The sequence below is a fragment of the Neovison vison genome, chromosome 12, assembly GCF_020171115.1.
Source record: "Neovison vison isolate M4711 chromosome 12, ASM_NN_V1, whole genome shotgun sequence".
Taxonomy (NCBI): Eukaryota; Metazoa; Chordata; class Mammalia; order Carnivora; family Mustelidae; genus Neogale; species Neogale vison.
Window position 1 is genome coordinate 32647484 of NC_058102.1, and position 16853 is coordinate 32664336.

The 16853-nt window shown below is 34.5% G+C and overlaps 1 protein-coding gene across 7 annotated transcripts in view; it reads left to right on the forward strand.

The window, feature by feature from the left end:
* Positions 1-1636: 1636 nt before the first annotated feature.
* MGAT4C (MGAT4 family member C) overlaps positions 1637-16853 on the forward strand; it is a 710876-nt gene continuing 695659 nt past the window's right edge. For all 7 annotated transcript variants that reach the window (XM_044228891.1, XM_044228890.1, XM_044228888.1 and 4 more), the window contains exon 1: positions 1637-1701. The gene's annotated coding sequence lies outside the window, so the exon portion shown is untranslated. The remainder of the gene's footprint in view (positions 1702-16853) is intronic.

A 16853-nucleotide genomic window follows, 5' to 3' on the forward strand; every position in this document is an offset into this window, starting at 1 on the left:
TGGATCAGTAGGGATAGAAGAAAAGTGTCACCTCCTTTCATACAGTTGTGAAGACAGCTCTTTGCAAATATGACTTTTCAATATGATTTCTTATCGAGAAGAATCTTTTGCGTCTCAGAATGGAGCTGATTCCATAGTATCACCCCTCTGACATACGCCCCTCCCATCAAGAATGGGGGTGAATGTGAGATAAGTCTTTGACACCTGAATGTTTGCATTCATGTTTGAAAAGTGACTTTACTGGCTCTTGCTGAAGTTTCTGGCCTTGCAGTTTTCTTTTTGCCTTCTGCTTCATATGCTTCATATATTCACTCTATTTCAGAAACATTTCTACTATTCTGTGTTTGAGGAGTTAGCTATTGCCTAGTTTCACCAAAAGTGGAGATTTTCTTCTTGGTTTCTTGTTTCCTTTGTTGTTTGGGACTGTTTTTATGGGAAAAAAATAAAGGGAAAATATGCCAATTCTATTTCTCTGTACCCAAACTAAAATTTTCTTAAATCATATTTTAGAAATACGTATCAGCTCATGATCCACTCCTCAGAATTTTCTGGTGATTTCCTGTGACCCTTATCAATAATGTCAAGTCCTTAAAAGGGTCCACAAAATCATGTATTGATGTTGACTCAGGCCTGATCTCTACTTTCGCCTTCTGTCTTCCTTTTTTCTCCACCACACTGTTGTAGTCCTGCGGGTCTTCTTGCCAGCACCGAATTATGCCAATCTCAGTTTTTTGCTTTTCTCGTTCCAGACATTTGCACGTTCTCTTCCTTGTGTTGGCAATAATTTACATCAAAATATATATATTTTTAAAGATTTCATTTGTTTATTTGACAGACAGAGACCACAAGTAGGCTGAGAGGCAGGCAGAGAGAGAAGGAGGAAGCAGGCTCCCCGCTGAGCAGAGAGCCCGATGCGGGGCTCGATCCCAGGACCCTGAGATCATGACCTGAGCCAAAGGCAGAGGCTTTAACCCACTGAGCCACCCAGGCACCTCTACATCAAAATATTTGCATAGACAGTGCTCTCATTTCATTTCGGTCCCCGCTTAAAAATTTCTTCCTCAGAGATTCATTCACAGACTTTAGTATTAATATCATCTCATTAGTCTTTTGCATTTTTTTTCATATTACTTAGAACTGTCTGGTACTACGCTTGTTTTCATGTTGCATTTTACTGCCCCCCTTACTCCAATATAAGCTCTATGAGAATAGTGATTTTTAAATTCTTGTTACTGTTTGATCTTGACATCTAGAACAGTGTCTGACATGTATAGATATATGTATGTTGGAATTAAGAAATGTTGCTGAAATTTTCCTTCATGTTTTCTGTTGATTAAAATGGAATTCCTTCTGACATAATAAATAACGAGCAATTTATAGTACTTGCTAAGTACTCTTCTGGGTGTTAAGGGTATTTATTTAATTTGCAGACAACCCTTGGGTTAAATACCATAATTATGTTTATTTTACAGATGAAGAAATTAGGGACAGAGAGGTTAAGTATTGTTTAAAAGTGATGGAGAATGATATAATTCAGTGCTGTGGGTCTTAACCAGTTTGTATCTCTCTCTGTATAAATGGCTCACTTATTTAAACATAACCTGACATTTTAAACTTTTACCTTTTTGCTCACAGTGTTGGATCCAACTTACGGGTTGTTGCTTTAATCACATTTCTACAAAGATCCTACTATTTTAAACTGTAAGTCATTGATAGCTTTTCAGTAAACAATGTCGGGTTCTCTCTATCACAAAATTCTCTTTTCCTCTGATGCCAATATTGTTTCTTTTCTTCATTTATTTTAGCTGATCTTCTAAACTGTATGACAAAAGCTATATCATGATGTCCTACGTGTTTAGCAATCTGCTCTAGATCTGTCCGAGATGCCATTATTTCTCTACATAAGTGAGATTTCAACTGCTTGATGTTTTTTAAATTTATACCACACTTTTCCAGTTAAGTTGGTTTATCTATGCAGACTCATTCTTTAGATGCTCTTCTACCCATCTTACTGAAATTATATGCATACTTCAAGACTCTTGTCAAATATGACAGTTTTCATCAGAATTAGAGAAATGTTTCCTTACTGCATAAAACCTAAGTCTGATCTGTCCCTCTTTTAAAATATTATCACATTTTTTGTACTCCTCCTCTATTATGTATGTGCTATTTCATTTTGTATAGTAGTAATGCTATTAGTCTTATTCTTGTCTTCATTAGATAGATCTCCCTTGATTTATCTAATTTATATTAGATCCAATCTATCTGTTAGACTTTTTCTTCATCACACTCTTTGCAGTTTATAATTATGCATTTTGTTTTTATAATTAGGTCTGTCTTCTCATTAAATTACAGGGTCTGATTGGCTAGGCATATATTTAGTATAGGACCTACACATAAATAAAAGTTTAAAAGATATTTTTATTGGTTGAATGGAAGAAACATATTTAACTTACTATATTTAAATCTCTCTATTTTAGGAAGGTTATTTTTTTTAATAGGTACCTCTTTAATTCTATAGTATCTGGCATGCATTGGTTATCTATAAATATTTGTGAAATTTAAAATTGTATGAGTATGCCAAGAAAGTCAAATATTACCAAACTTCCTCTGGAATGATTTCATATCCTGGGTACTGATTTTTTTTTTAATTGAGATGTATTTACATATAACATTGTGTTGGTTTAAGGTGTACAACATGTAGCTTTGATACACTTACATATCGCAGTATGATTACTGCCATCGTGTTAACCGACATCTCCATCACATCACATAATTATTATTTCTTTTGTGGTGAAAACATTTAAGACCTAGTCTCTTAGCAACTTGCAAGTCTTGAATATAGTATGGTTAACGATAATCACAATGATGGGCATTAGCTTGCCAGAACTTAATCAATCATCTTTTAATTGCAACTTTGTACTCTTTTACCAAGACCTTCTCAATTCCCCACACCCCTGTTCCCAGTAACCACCATTTTACTGTGTTTCTGTAAGTTCAGCTCTTTCAGATTCCACTTAGAAGCTATACACTATTTGTCTTTCTCTGTCTGACTTATTTCTTTTAGCATAATACCCTCAAGGTCCATCCATGTTGTCACAAATGTCAGGGTTTCCTTCTTTCTCATGGCTGAGTAATATTATGTATAAATATAATATAAATATTATATATAATTTATATATTTGTAATTCAATATCCATACATGTGTATATATACTATTCAAAATTCATATATATGAATATATATATGTTAATTTATGTGTGTGTGTGTGTGTGTGTGTGTGTGTGTATCTCATCTCCTGTATCCATTCATCTGTTGAGAGACACTTAGACTGTTTCCATATCTTGGCTTTTGTGACTAATGCTGCAATAAACATGGGAGTGCGCATATCTTTTTTGAAATCCTATTTACATTTCATTTGGGTATATACCCAAAAGTGAGATTGTTGGACCATATGATACTTCTATTTTCAACTCTTTAAGGATCCTTCATTTTATTTTTCAGAGTGGCTGAACCAATTTATATTCCTACAAACAGTGCACCTGAGTTCCCTTTTCTCCACATCCTCACCAAAAATAAATAATACAGTTGAAAAATGCACAGAGAAAGTGAATAGATATTTTTCTAAAGAAGACAAGCAAATGGTCAACAGGGACATGAATGGTGTTCAGCATTAGTAACCATCAGATAATGCAAATCAAAACCACAATGAGATAACACCTTACATCTGCTAGAATGGCTATTGTTAAAAAGACAAGAGATAAGAAATGTTGGTGAGGTTGTGGAGAAAAAGGAACCCTGGACACCTAGTCTCATTTGTAATTATTAAGCAGATATCCAAATATACATTCCATTAGCCTAGGTACCAGGATCAGTGCAAAGGTTTGTTTCAGTACTCTGTTTTCCCTAGCTTTAGTGTGGGCTGCCACAACAAAGTACGATCAGCAAGATGGCTTAAATAAAGAAATTATTTCTCTCCGTTTGGAGGCTGGAGGTCCAAGGTCAGGATAACAGCATGGTTGGGTTCTGGTGAGAGCTTTCTTTGAAGCTTGAAGATGGTTGCTTTCTCACTCTGTCCTCAAATGGGAGATGAAGTGGGAGAGGGAGAGAGGGAGACAAAAGGAAAGAGTGAGGACATGTTCCTTTGTTGTCTGTCTTCTCTCTTATAAAGAAACTAGTCCCACAAGGACCCCATTCCTGTGACCTCATCTAGACTTAAATACCTCCCATGCCACTCTGCAAATACCATTACCTTGTGTGGGTTAGAGCTTCAACATATGAATTCTGTGGAGAATTGAGTCCGTAGCACCTAGCTTTGGCCCATATGCAAAAGGATCAAAGGATTAAAAGTTCTTGGGAATGTATTACCAGAGATTCAGTTGTATCTGTGTTTTTTAAGTAGGGTGGAATTCCATACTAGAAATTATATAGAGAGAACTTCTGTCCATAGTGATCTATGAACATTTATATTATAGATACTACTTATACTACTGATTTACTTAATTATATCTTTATGGCTTTTAGAACAGTTAAAATCTCTCCAGTGTGAGGTAGCTTCATCTCAGGTAAATCCCAGAGAATCTTTGGAGCCTTTCAGTATCTTAGAACCATTCTGTTACCTAAGTGTATTTGTAATGATTTGAATACTTACGGATCTAAGTTATTTCTTTCTGTTCTGCCAACAACAATCATTCAAATTAAAAAAAATATTTATTAAATATTAAGTATTGAGGATGTAAAATTGTTATGGCCCCTGCCCTCTGGAAGTCTACATGTATAGGCATGGGCACAGTTGGTGCATGTAATAGAGAAAAATAACTCAGCCTGTGAGAGTGAATTTGGGGAAGTATCTTTATGCAAGTGATGGCTGAGCTTAAGCTACCCTCCTTTGAAATAGCAACTCCATTTCTAAGATTTATCCTAAGAAGGTATCATTAAATATGGGAAGATATATTTAAGTAGCTTCATTGCTATGCTTTAACCAAAACTTTGGAATCAACCTAAAAGTTTATTAGCATAATGGATGTTAAACAAATTATGTACTTTTCATGTTTTGAATAACATTCAGTCATTGAATGTGGTATTAGGGAGGGCAGTTGCTGTGGTAAGCACTGGGTGCTGCATGTAAGTGATGAAACACTAAATTCTACTCCTGAAAACTAGTATTACACTACATGTTTACAAAATAGAATTTAAGTAAAAAGTTGAAAAATTAAAAAATAAAAGGTGGGTGAGTAAGGAGGAAATAGATAAAGGGGACTAAGAGTACACTTAGGTTGATAAGCACTGAGAAATGTATAGAATTGTTGAACCATTATTTTGGACACCTGAAACTAATATAACACTGTATATTAATTATACTTGAATAAAAAATTAAAAAGTGAAATCACACAATAAATAAAGGGAAACAAATAATACAAATCTTTATTAATGAAAGGTAATAATTTGGTAGAAGAAGCAGATCACAGAATTCATGTGAGCTGCTGTTTATGTGAAATGGAATAACCATAAAATGCCCATCTTATATCTTTTTTTATACCTACATTGTTCAGATTTTAGTCATTTTTCCAAATGCAAAACAGCTATTTGAAATGTATAAGAATAATAGATTCCTTTAAGAAGACATTTATACTATTATCTAATTCCCATCATAGTAACTAAAAGTAGTACCTTATAAACTTTTAAAATCCTTGCTGATTCTTACATGTAAACTCAAGAAAAAAAATCTTTACTTTGGAATTTAATCAATATTTGTTAATGGTTTATATATGAAAAATAATTATAATCATGATTCTGTAAATACAGAATTTCACTGCCGACTACTAGAATAGGAATTAACTTTGTCAAAATGATCTAAAGCAACATTTAAAGAATTAAATAGCCAAATTCTATCATTTTTATCATGAGTAATTGTCTTGTATTTTTATTTCTTCTCTTAATTCTTAAAATGAGAGTATATTTTATTTTTTCAATACCATTTTGCAGTTGTGACACTGCTTACAAATGAGCATGTCCTTAAAAGATAACAGTTAATCATCATAGTATATTATAGTTTAATAATATTTTAGAAATTACTCCATTAGTGTTAAAATAACTCAGATTAAATAGCTTAAAATTCACTTTGTGGTAAATGTTACCAAGCAACTTGAATTAATTTTTTATCAGAAAACATTTAAGGCAGATATAAATTTAAAATGTGGCTATGTTCAAAGCATTGAATGATTCTGCAAGTTAAGATACATAGTTAAAAGCTTATATACAGTAAATTAAATTTGAAATAGAATATTCCTTTTATACCAAGAAATATATAATTTTATGATTCTCAGAATCTTCACGTTTGGTTCACATTAGCTATATTCTCATTTTGCAGGTAGAAAACAAGATGTAATAGGTGGTCCTCTAGTTCTTTGAGTCATTAATTAAAGCAAGATTATTTGTTCCTATTATGCTAGATTTGGAGCTGTGGAATGAAAAATCAAAAACCAGAACTTAGCTCCTCTTCTTAAGAAACTCACAAAATGTTCTTTTTCTTTTTTTAGTTACTTTTTCCTTCTGCTGTACCTCAGGGTGGCCTGGCTAAACTAATTTCTTCTCTTTTTTTTCTGTTTTCTTTTCTTCCTTCTTTTTTTGGGGGAGGGGGGGTAGGCTGTGTGGGGCCAATGTGGGGCAGAGGGGAGGGAGAGAGAGACTCTTAGGCAGGCTCCAAGCCCCATGAAGTGGGGCTTCATCTCACAACCCTGATATCATGTCATAAGCTGAAATCACTGAGCCACCCAGGCAGCCCTGGCCTGGCTGATTTCTAATTCAGTCTCCTAGTCTTAGCTCCAGCATCACCTTTTGTTTAAAGTGTCTGTTTTTTCCTGCTTCCCTCCACGTGTCAGACTGAGTTAGAGAACTGCTCCCTGTATAGCAAACAGCATGAGCTCCCATCTTCGGTAATAACAGTTATTCTTCAATCTAGGTATAATGCATTGACTTATTTTACTCTCCCTACCTGCTTGACATCTGTGGTATCAAGAGTGTTTGGTATAATATTAATTTGATATTCTCTAACTATATTCTCATTACTTATTCAAAAAGGATTGCATGTTCTTACAGATTCTGTGGACATGCACTTCTATTTCTGCTGCCTTTAATTCTTTAACTTTCCAGTATTCCTTTTTTCCCATCGCCTTTACTTAAGATAGAAGCCAATCTTTCACAAGTCAAATCTTCCTTGAATCCTTGGCTGGATGAGGGAGGTTATCAAGTAATGATAGTAACTATTCATTTTTTCTTTCTTCTCTTTTACTTTGGGAATTTTGAAAAATATAAAAACAGTAGAAATAAATGTCAAGAAATCAATATTCCAATTTCCCAGAATTATCCACTGTTTTTAAGTTGGCATATTTGTTTCCTGTCTTTTTACTGTGTTTGCATTTATATTGCATTGGTGGAATATGAATGTTGTTTTCCTTTAAACTGTACACTATTAAACAAGAAGATGAATTATCTCATGTACATAATGCAAAGATTTTCTCCCCCAAATCCAGGTATAATGACTTTTATAGGTATGATGTATGGACTTCTACTCCATTTTTTGTCATTTACATGGCAGTGACAATAGATCTTGTTCACTATTACATTGTGAGTTTTTGTTTTTATTTTTTTCAGTTTTACTGAAATGGCATTATGTAACATGAACTATATTACATTTTTTTCATTTAGTAATTTCCCAGAGATTCTTCAGTATTACTGTACATATATATTTGGTTCCTTCAATTGCTCTGTAGTGTTTCATTCAGTACATGTTGCATGTGTTGTCCCTGGCTCTATTTATGCATAGTTAGTGTCTGTTTCTTACTGTTAAAAACAAGGCTTCGTAAAGTGCCTTTTAACATTTTGACGTGTCTCAGCTTGTGGAAATGTTATTCTGCAGGATACTTGGTATTACAATAGTGAGGATAAGAAACACTTTTTCAATTTACTATTTACTCCAACGTTGTATCAGTTTATAATCCCACTTAGTGCCTGAATCTATTCAGATCTTTTGAAAACATTTTCTTTTTCTCTTTATCTCCTGAAATAATTCATAAACTAGAGTTGAAAGTTTGTTTTTTCTTTCCTATAAAATGGCTTCTATCAAATTTTAGTGCTCTGTAGTTTAAGAAAGTTTAAATAAGACCTTATGTGAAAGGCTTTATTGGGAAGAAAATACCACAGGGTTTAGAACTAATCTTAAAGAATTTATTTGGGAAATTGCAGGAAGTATAGGCTTTGTTTGGCAAATTGTGAGTTTACAGACAGACTCCACACATCATTTTAATAAATACTTACTCAGCAAATATCTTTTTATGTCTTCTATAAACAGAGTGTTGGGCTGTGTAAGAAGGAAGGAACAGACAGGGTATGAGAATAGAGGAGGGAAAAGATTTTGATCATCTGGAGTTTATACTATTCTACAACTCATTTGGTTACCAGAACTACATACCTAATACCTAGAGGGAGAGGACTGCCTCTTCTTACAGCACCACATATATGGGCTATTACCTGCTCTTTCTTTGCAGATGAATCTGAGCCACAAATGTCTTGATTTTTTTTAGGCCTTTTAGCACCTTCGCTAAAATTTGTTGGGTCCTAAATGTAGCATTGACTGGACCACAGGCTTCATGATGAAAAATAACATAGATAATTCAATCAGGTTTGTGAATTTCAAAGCCATTTTCATTTTTTATTGCTTTCCTCTGCATGCACTATCAAAAATAATGAGGACTTTTTCTGTAGCATTTACAGTAATTCTATTTGCCTCTCTTATCTAGGTATGATCTATACTTTTTCTGTTCTTTAAGTTTATATATGCCAGCTGAAATGAGTGAGCGATGGGTAGATAATATAATTTCAAGCGTGGAACAGTTGTCTTCATTATATTTTAAAACCAAAGGCAGGAATTTAGACCTTTTTTCATGGTTTGAAACATTCCTTAAGAGAGTGATTATGCACCACCAAACTAAATGTCCAGTAACACTAAGCACTCGCTAATATTGTAGTTTTTCACAAATGGTACAAGCAGGGAGATTAGCACTAATGTACAATAAACTCTTCCTGCAGCATTTAAAAATTTTACTTCATTTTGTTCTCAGTGATTTACCCATTATTTCATTCATTCATCTGTGCAGCCTGTATAAATTTTCAAAATGCCTCGCCTGGCAATTTCATACTTACTGCAGGTACATCACTGTATAAGAACAAATTTCAAATTCTCTGTGAGCTGATATTCTGTTATGATTTTTCCTACCACTTAAAATTTCTCTTCATGTATTACATTCATACTCATTTTTTAATGACTCGGTTAAATAATGATCATTTTCTTGAATGTCTTATTTTGTTATTTTAACTTTATTTGAGATTTGCCAAAGATAATCTATGGCTTAAATAAAAATTTCACATATGGGTTGGGAATTGTTTTTTGTTTTTTGTCTCCAATAAAGTTCTAATATGATTGAGTATATTCCACCATTCTATAGTATCAATATTTTTACTCATTGAGCCAAGTGGAGCTCTACTTAATGTTCCATGCATAGGAAATGGCATATTCTTTATAATAATTACTTAAAAGTGGTCACCAAAAGAATTTCAGCATGGCCTGATCTTAAAATTTTCCACACTGTAAAACTATTTTCCTAGATATATCTTCCACTTTCAAATCAGTTATTAAGTTTAAGATATTATATCTCTGTTGTCTTCCTTCATAAGCCAGTTTCTGGTGGAATTTTTGAAAAATCTTTACATCATTTTATTATTAATTTCTTTAAAAAATTAAATTGGGGGAGGGCACTGGGGTGGCTCAGTTGGTTTAACAGCTGCCTTTGGCTCAGGTCATGATCCCAGAGTCCTGGGATGGAGCCCCACATTGGGTTCCCCCTGCTCCATGGGAGCCTGCTTCTCCCTCTGCCTGTCACTGCCACTGTTTGTGCTCACTCTCTCTCTCTGTCAAATAAGTAAATAATATCTTTTATAAAAATTTTTTAAAAAATTAAAAATTAAATTGGGAATAACATTTTAATATTCTTGCATAGTTTAAAAAGCTATTAGTCATGGTCATTAGGGCTATTCAAATATATTGTGGTTTTCCTTCTTCCAGACAAATGATTAAATTGCAGTTTCCTACCACTTCAAGAGTCATGGTCCCTAGATTCACTTCTGTCAATGAAATCAGACGTAATCTCCCATGTCAATTGAAGGTGGAAGGGGTTGATTGATGGCGTCAGAGTTCAGTCTTTCCTTTTTTTTTCCCTAGCCTAAGAAATTATGTATGTGTGGAGATTAAACCATTGTTATCCTGAATCCCTGAAAGTTCATTATAAATGAGGTCTTCCTGCCAACCCTATTAGACAGATCATGAGCAAGAAATGACCCTTGAATTATTGAGCCAAATATTATGCCCTTTGTTATGGAACTATATCCTTTGCCATTTTTTTGTTTGTTTCAAGTTTATATTTAAATTCCAGTCAGTTAACCTATAGTGTATTAGTAGTTTCAGGAGTAGAATTTTATGATTCATCCCTTATTCTTAATACCTAGTACTCATCATAAGTGCTTGCCTTATCACCCATTTAGCCCATCCCTCATGCCTGCCTCCCCTCCAGCAACCCTCAGTCTGTTCTCCATAGTTAAGAGTCTGTTTTATGGTTTGCCTCTCTCTCTGTTTTTCCCCCTATATTCATCTGTTTCATTTCATAAATTCCACATATGAGTGAAACCATATGGTATTTGTCTTTCTATGGCTGATTTATATCCTTAGCCACTTATAATATAATAGAAGAAATGATAATTTTTATATTGAATTAGAGACAAATGAAAATTCAATGTAAAATTTCTTTCTTTTGGTTTATATTTATTCTTAAAATCTTGCTAGATGAAGCTCTGATTAAACTTCTCTTCAGATTTTCTAGTAGTTGCTTTTATAAATCATAAACAAAAATGAAAAGGAAGGAATGAAAAAAATCTTTCCTCCAGTGCATCCTTTGGAAATAGCATGTGCCCTAATCGCCCAGTACAACCTAAACTTCACAGCACAGAGGTGATGCGCAAATAATGCTTTTTGTTTTTTCCTGTGTGCTTTTAAAACAAAACTTTGTAGAAAACCGTAATACTGTATTTGCTATATAATCACTGTTATTAAGCACTATTTTTCATACCAGGGGTTTGGAAACATTTTTGTTTTATTAAATAACTTTTTAAAATCCAAAGCTGTCACAGTGCAAAATGATTTTCATTATGATTATATTTTATAGCAAAACATGAGAGATATGCTAAATTAACTCTAAGTTAGTCCTGCGGGATGGTTCTTGAAAAATATATTCTTTGTTTTTTGTTTGTTTGTTTTACTTTTTTTTTTTTAAATTTAGTCATTTGAGAGAGAGAGAGAGAAAGACAGAGAGACAGAAGTAAAGAACAGAAGGAAGGGTCAGAGGGAGTGGGAGAAGCAGAATTCCTGCTGAGCAGGAAGTCCTATGCCAGGATTGATCCCAGGACCCTGGGATCATGACCTGAGCAAAAGGCAGATGTTTAACTGACAGGGCCACCCTGGAGCCCCTGGTCTTTGTTTTAAAGTACAAATCAAAGTTGCTCTGCCAACTATATGTTGATTTAGTAAGGTACGTTAACTGGCACAAGAAAGTTTTAGAAATCTTGAAATGAAGAAATGCACTTTATGTTGTTCACCTTGGCTTTTCCCCAAATATATTTTATATTGTCCTTCACTTCTTCACACAACAGATTTTTTGTTTGTTTCAGGTTTGTTTCCTTTTGTTTGTTTTGCTATCATATGTCTAGATACAGATTTATCCTTCTCAGGAGCATTTGTGTTTCTTGAACTTGAATAGGCAAGATTTTTAATCAGTTCTGGCATATCCCCAATCATTATCCACACTAAAATTACTTGGCTCTGTTTTTTCTAATTCTTAAGGTGTTAGGCTTGTTCATTCTTAACTTTGCAAACCTCTTAACCACTCAGATTTTTCACTTTTTATTCTTCTGGTTTTTCATAATTAATTATTTATCTTTTCAAGCTGTGCTAAATTGTGACTTTACCTATTCATTAATATTTTAAATTTGCCTTTGCAATTTTGCCTTTTTAATTTCTCTGTAATTCTTAAGTATTTGTTATGTTTGTTTTGATTCTCTATTTTACAACTTTATTTGTAAAACATTTTCTATGGTCTTGATTATAGTTCTGTTATTAGTCTTGGGAATTCTAATTCTCTTCTTTCTTGCTTTTGAATGTTATTTATTGTAGAAGTTTTTTCTTGTGTTGTGCAATTGTAGATGAAGTATGTCTCTTCAGTGGTACAGTTTTCTCCTGTTCTGGTGTGAAACCTTCAAAGCATCCAGCAGACAAATGGCTAAACAAACTGTGGTACATACATATCATGGAATACCACTTAGAATAAGAGGGAACAAGTTGTCCACACATAGAACAACTTGGACGAATCCCTAAGGAATCATGCCAAATGACAAAGCCAACTCCAAAAGATGACCAACTGTAGAATTTCATTTAAATATTTAGAAATGACAACGTTTTAGAAATGGAGAAGAGATGAGTGCTTGCTACATGTTAGAGTTGGACGTGGAGTGGATGGGTGAGGTGGGGGAAGAATGGCAAAAGGGAGATGGGTGTTATTATATCAAGGCAGCAGGAAGGATTGTGTCGATGATATTGGTCAGGATTTTGACTGTGGTGATGAACAGAAGAAACTACATGTATGATAAAACTTTATAAAATGAGATGTATGCACATGCACAAGTATAAGCAAGTAAAACTGGAACATATTGAATAAAAGCTGTGAATTGTATTACAGTCAGATTTTTTGGGTAGTGATATTATGCCTGGTTTTACAAAATAATACTATTGTGACAAACTGGGTGACGTGTACACAGGAAATCTGTAATACTTCTTATAACTTCATGTAAGGCCAAAATTACCTCAATAAAAAGTCCAATTAAGGACAGAATATATAAAGAAATATGCCATCCACAATCTAGAAAAAGATATTTGCTATCCGTATAACTAACCAGGGATAAGTGAGAGAGTATATAGAAAACTCCTAAAAGAAACTTCCATTCTAGTGAAGGCGATTCACTGCTTCCTCAGTGATGAAAGGGTGTAACGTGATCAGCCTGCCAGAAGGTGAAAGAAAGGCTCCTGGCCATGGGGAGTGCTGCCACACTGGGTGCTCACCCCTGGCCTTTGCTGTTTGGAAATTAGACACTACACAGTCTAGTCAGATGAGCTTGAGGACAAGTCCATGCTGTTTAGTTACTGAGAAGAGAATATACTCAGAATCTGTGCCCTCTTTTGGAGGTCCTTCCACATATCAGACTTCCTCAAAACCAATTTCTGGTTTTGATCTTTATAAATTCCTGAAATCCTGGTTAAACTGCTGAACTTGAATCCCCATAGCTCCATGTGGCAGGCCATCTCTCCTTCGCAAGAGAACAGTAAGATATAGAGCCTGGTCTATGCCAACTAGGTTTATTTCTTTTTAACATTATCCTTTTTAAAAGGCACCACTTAATGAGGATGCAAAACAGTGGCCCCATGCTGCTATTGCTACATGGATTCTTTCTTCCTTCAGAAATGGGATTGCCCCATGCAGCCATGAGTACAAGCTAGGAAAGGATGGGAATAGAGCAGAAAAAAGGATTATGGCATCCATTTATTAGGTTGTACCTTACAACTCTATGTTAGCAAGATTCTATAAACATACAGTTTGGAACGGCAGTGTTGTACATACAAGAAGGCTTTCAGTCCCTCCTTACCCACATAAGAATAAAGGCCCTGGGCTTCCAGCACTTCCTTATCCCTTTATCCCCCTTATCTTCTTATTGCCTGCCCTGAGTTTATCAAGGCTTGTGTCTTGCCCTGTTCTAGACTCAGTGTATCCTCCTTCAGGCAATATCTTTCCAGGGAAACAGGAAATATCTTTCCCTGTTCTAGACTCAGTGTATTCTCCTTCATTTTACTGAAGTGTCTGTCATATGACCCCTGGATAACCCCACTATCATATCTGTACACTACAGAAGAGGATGGGATTCTTTATTCTGCGGCACAGAACGTGCATGTAAAGCCCTGTGTCAGCTGCCAAGAGGGACCCTCTGTCTAGAGGGGATCTACACCTGCTATTGAAGTTGATTTTTGCTTTGTCTCTTCGCAGTGTGCATAAGGTGTTGTTTTATCCAGCACTCAGCTGTGCTCTGATTTCCTTGGTGACTCAGATACCAAGAGGCAGTGGGAGGAAGTGCTGGATTTCTGCTCTTGGTGATAGGCAACTGTTGTCATTTTCCCAACATACACCACTTAAACTTGATAATAGATTACTGATGCTTGTGCCTAACCTGATGGTTCAGTGGATCATGTTATACCTGGTGTGTGACAAACTTCCCAGATTGTACAGTCATTGCCCCATGGCTAAGTGTTTTGTCTCTTCTATAGCCCATAGCAAGCTGAGCGTGGTCTTTTAAATATACAATATTTCTCTTATTTCCTTCTTTTTTACTTTCTTGTCCTTCACTTTTCTCCAGTTACAAAGATCTATTTTATGTTCCTCAAATATATCAAATATGATCTTATCTCCTTCTTTCTAATTGTTATCTTTAACATTTTTCTCTCAGGAGCTGCATGACTTATTACCTGCCATTCCTGGTGTCTCTGCCTCCACAACGCCTTCTCAGGGATGCCTTTACTGACCACCCAGTTAAGATAGCAGTACCCACCCACCCCCATAATTCATTCACCTTATTTTTCCCCACAGCATTTATTACCTCCAGTATTCTGTATTTTACCTCTTGTTTTAATTATCTGGGTCCCTCACCACCTTTACTAAGGAGCTTACATTTTTTTTTGTTTTTTCATTGTTTTTGCATCTTTTTTCCCTACTGGCTTTGCCACTAATATAACTTGCCCTAGTTTTTCAGTAAATGTTCTCTTAGTAAATGTTTCACATTCCTTTATTGATCTTGTTTCTAATATTGACTATCTGAGTTTCCCCTCTTTGTATGCCATAGAAAGAATAGTAATTAACTGTATATAATCATTGTATCATGTAAGTTATCTGAATTAAAATTTGGATTAGCCACAATTTGGGAATTATCTGTTATATTTGATGGAATCTCTTAAAAAGATTGCTTTCTTGACTTTTTACTATACGAGATACTGAAAACAGAAGAGATAATGGTGATAATTTAAATATAGTAATATAAGAGAAAAAAAGAAACTTTGTGGAATTGAACCTTGTGGGATATATTTACTTTCAATCTGATATGAAAGCATGGACCAAATATAAATGAAATATAATAAAATTCAATAAATAAATAAGACTTACAAAGTTGGGAGCACTTTCATTCCTCCAGGTTCTCATACTGAAAACTGCTTTGAACAATAATAACAAAAATTCTTGAGGTTTACATAACGTTTAAAACCTCAGTCTTAGAATATTCTCTAAAACGCATTTTCTATGTGCATACTGCAGAGGTGATAGCTGAAAATGCTTGCTATCTCAAAGCTGCCCTTTAATCTACCATTCTGTCAGTTTTAAACCATTATTTATGATGCAGACATAGCTTTAGTAATTACGAAGAATATCTCAGAAGAGAGAACAATCCTAGAAGCTACTTAAGAGTGAGGCGTGTATCATATTTTATACTAGGTAATCTTTCCTAGCTTTTCATGTTTGCCCATAATATGGACACATGTGTTAAAGATGTTACAAAAATTACTCTATTTAAATTACCACCATCTCTTCTGCTTTAGGCTATCTCACATTGTAAAGACTCCACAAAACAATCTGTTTAAAAGTTTGTATCAAGCACATAACATACCGTTTCTCACATTGTTGTTAAGGTTATATTCAAATTTAAATTCAGTTAAATTACAAGAGGGAATGATTGTATGCAAATTATAACAAGCAGAAATCACTAGAAAAACATGTAAACGAGCAAGAGTCATGATGATGGTGCTGGTGAGGGCAAAAGAAAGTAAGGAGGTGTCGGGAGTGCCAAATAGATAATTACCTGAAAATCTAGGCTACATTTACAAAAACTGAATCCTTCAGTCCCTATTGATTTTCACATTTTGAACTTCACCTTACCATAATTCAGATTTTGTTAATTAATTCTGTCACTTGTTATTTTAATTGGGTAAAGTCTGCTAGGCAAATTGAATTATTTAAGCAAAGGTCCCTCCTATAAGGTGACTCTGGTTTAGTAGCTTGTGCTATTCCTGAATGAGACTTGTTTTTCTAACTGTAGCAAAACTTAGATCACTTGGTCCATATACATTAAAAACAAGCAAAGTCAAACATTCCCATATTTAAGTTAATAAAATAACTTGACTTTTTACAAAATAATTCATTTAATTCACCTTTGTATTTCTTCCAAGACTTTGCGTATGTGTTAACTAATTGATAACATGATGACTAGTTGAAGTAGAAATAATGAATACATTTTTTTATTTTTATTTTTATTATTTTAAAATTATTTTTAAAGATTTTATTTATTTAGTTGACAGCGAGAGATCACAAGTAGGCAAAGAGGCAGACAGAGAGAGAGGGGGAAGCAGGGTCCCTGCCAAGCAGGGACCCTGATACAGGGCTCGATCCCAGGAACCTGAGATCATGACCTGAGCAGGAGGCAGATGCTTAACCCACTGAGTCACCCAGGAGCCCCTTGAATGCATTTTTTAAATGCCAAAGAATAGCCAGTGTTCTAAGCTCCACCATTCAGCCTTATTGCAATGGTATATTTATTAATATTTTTTAACTTTCTCTAAAGAAAAGCAAAGCAAAGTTTGCCTGCTTTTCTACACATATTGCTTA